Source organism: Rhinopithecus bieti, unplaced genomic scaffold (assembly GCF_001698545.2).
Source record: "Rhinopithecus bieti isolate Rb0 unplaced genomic scaffold, ASM169854v2 scaffold_6933, whole genome shotgun sequence".
Classification (NCBI taxonomy): domain Eukaryota; kingdom Metazoa; phylum Chordata; class Mammalia; order Primates; family Cercopithecidae; genus Rhinopithecus; species Rhinopithecus bieti.
This window is the reverse complement of record NW_016805426.1, coordinates 330,830-333,886: the sequence shown is the minus strand read 5'-3', so window position 1 is coordinate 333,886 and position 3,057 is coordinate 330,830. Positions and strand designations below refer to the sequence as shown.

The window sequence follows — 3,057 nt, the reverse complement described above, 5'->3', positions numbered from 1 at the left end:
CCCTGAGCTCTTGTGAGTCGGGGCGGTGTCACCCTTCTGTTCTCCTGGAGTGGAAAAGGGAGATGGGTGGATTTGTTGCAGAAAAGCAGGATGAGGGCAAGCCTTGAGGGCCCCAGCCTGGGTCTCCTGCACAGGCAAAGCTACTTGTGGGGGCTTGAGTGAAGAAGCCCCAGTATATTACAACTCAGGAAGAAATCCACATGGTCTGTCCTGAGCAGCCTCATGGGAGGTGAATTAGAGGTGAGTCAGATGCCTTCGGGGGAGGAAATGACTTAGGCTGAACTTCCTTCAAAGTACATCCATCCATCACTTGCAGAAAACAAAAGAGAGCAAGAGAGAAGACAGTGGGTGAAGTCTTGGTTCCAGACCCCCCTTTCTGCCAGGATTTGATGGATCTGTCAGCCAGTGAGGCCCTTCTAAGAGGGGTGGTATCTTCAGGCCAGGTCAGGCCCATCTGGGAGGCTCAGGCATTCCCTGCAGGGGTGAAGGCCGCTCTCCATGCACTTTCAGGGACCCCTGCTCCCACAGCGTAGCCACCCTGGCTCTTCTCCTGGTGAGAGTCTGCCTTGAGGGCTGAACAGTGCCACTGAGGAGCTAGAGAAGCTACAGCTTCCCATGGTAGCCTTTGTGGCCTGGAGTCCTGGTTCAGTCCTGTGCCCAGGGATTCTTGCTACTGCATGCATGCTTATATTAGGTGGAAAGCTCGGGGAGGCTCAGGACTTCCTGTCTGAAATGTTTCGTGCAGTGCTCAGCATGGTACACCTCCCTCACTGCCCCAGTATGATGATTTCTGCGAGAATTTCTATCCTGATGATTCTATTTCCCGGCTTTATAAAGGTGCCTAGAGTCCTAGAGAACTAGAGATGGAGGGAAATTCAGATCATCTAAACCCTTCAGCCCTTCATCAAACAGAAGAGGAAACTGAGGCTCAATCTGCATGATGTTCCCAGGGTCACGGCACAAATTCATGGAAGAAGCAGGAGGAAACTCATTTCTCCAGTCTAGGTCCAATGTGTGTTTTCGAAATGTCTCCACAGGGTTAATGACTCAATTTTTCATGCGTCATTACTAGTAATAACAATCATGTTGTGTTTGTTTCTGTAGCTTTGGAAATCACTCCTTCCAGCTGAGTTTCAGGTCCCAATGGCCCACACCTGCAGGAGTGAGTTTTTGCTGAGACTGATAAGGCACTCACATTTTGTGGGACTTGAATTCTCTCTTTGCCTAGAATCTAGATTTTTTTTCCCTCCTCTGCTCTCAATGAATGCAGAATTCCATCTTGGTACAATCTGTGAACCATTCTGCAGTAAGATTGTCATCGTCTCATTCACACTACCCCGTCGGTAACACAAAGGGCTGTAATTGATGTGGTTCAGAGACTCACATCCAAGCAATAAAAAGGAATCCCTTATGGTGGTCTGCAGCAACGCAAATGAATCTAGTGTCTGGCTTTAATGGGAGCGGGGAAATTGCTAACAGATGATGGTAACTTTCAGCGAGAGAGAGAGAGAGAGTGACAGAGAGAGAGAGAGAGAGCGACAGAGAGAGAGAGAGAGGAGGGGGGAGAGAGAGAGAGAGAGAGAGAGAGAGAGAGAGAGAGAGAGAGAGAGAGACAGACACACACACACTCTGGCCTTCCAGCTGAAACCACTTCTGATAGCAGCTCTTCCTCCCACATGTGCCTCACAGACGTCAAGTATTTACGGGATACCCTGAGCCCAGTCCTGCTCAGGGTTTAACAGCAGGGGCCGCATGTCTGTGATGGCTGAGGTCACGCAGTCATTCATTTCAAGCTGTAGAGACATTTGGTTTTAAAAACCCCAGCGCCTCCACTGGGATTGGCGTTCGGAGAAGAAAAACAGCTCTTGAGTTCTTTTCCTGTGCAAGCCCGGGTGGGATCGTGCTGCATTGCCAGCCTCTGTTAACCCTTTGGGGCTGAGCAAGTTCTTAAACCTTGTGACTTTCTCCCAGTGATTTTTTGCCTATTCGAGGAAGCTTTGTGAGCCGCAGTGATTTCCCATGAGCTCACTGAAAATGCATCTGATGCGTATGCACCTGAGCTAGAAAGGACAAAGACAGCTAAGAAGCCATGTGAGGGCTCAGAAACAAACTTGTTGGGGCTTCGATAAGCCTGTTTCTGGAACCACTTTCCTCGTCTGCAAGGCAGAGGGAGGGAGGGACTCGATTATTTCTAAGTCCCTCTTGAGCTCTTACACTGTGCAAGCTCATGAATGTATTTAATCGTGCATTAGACAATTGTTTTTAATCTATGCCCTGCCTCTCCCAAGATCAATCTTTCCCTGAGATCAGGGGCCCCGTCTGGGTGCACAGGGATATTTTTGCTTTTTGAGTCAGAGTTTTGCTCTTTTCACCCAGGCTGGAGTGCAATGGCATGATCTTGGCTCACTGCAACCTCTGCCTCCCGGGTTCCAGTGATTCTCCTGCCTCAGCCTCCCAAGTACTTGAGATTACAGGCATGCACCACCACACTCGGTTAATTTTTGTAATTTTAGGAGAGATGGGGATTCACCATGTTGGCCAAGCTGGTCTTGAACTCCTGACCTCAGGTGATCCGCCCACCTTGGCCTCCCAAAATGCTGGGATTATAGGCGTGAGCCACCGCACCCAGCACATAGGGATATTTTTATATACTCTCCCGCCCCATGGGTCAACTGTTCTTGAACCAAAGAAGTTAAACAAGAGGCAGGGAGGTTATAGGAAGCTTTTAAAATATGCTCCTGTGCAGCTCTGTTTGCATCGTGTCACAGATGTGCAGTATCACAGACAAGGGTGAAACTGCACGGAGATGATTGTGTGGGGGATGAGGAGATGGTGGGTAGGGGACTTGGCTTTCTTCACACAAAGACATCCAGGCAAATGGTAAGTCCAAAAGCCATGTGACAGATAATGGCTATTGTTCCCACAGGGTGACTCTTTCTTTTCTTTTCCTTTTCTTTTCTTTTTTCTTCCTTCTTTCTTTCTTTCTTTCTTTCTTTCTTTCTTTCTTTCTTTCTTTCTTTCTTTCTTTCTTTTTCTTTCTTTCTTTCCTTTCTTTTC

At 48.3% G+C, this 3,057-nt stretch overlaps 1 long non-coding RNA gene across 1 annotated transcript; it reads left to right on the top strand.

The window, feature by feature from the left end:
• The first annotated feature begins 298 nt into the window (after positions 1 to 298).
• Positions 299 to 1,433, top strand: LOC108529893 (uncharacterized). Its single transcript, XR_001885708.1, has 2 exons — positions 299 to 405; positions 838 to 1,433. It is a non-coding gene; the product is annotated as an uncharacterized LOC108529893 (long non-coding RNA).
• The last annotated feature ends 1,624 nt before the right edge of the window (positions 1,434 to 3,057 follow it).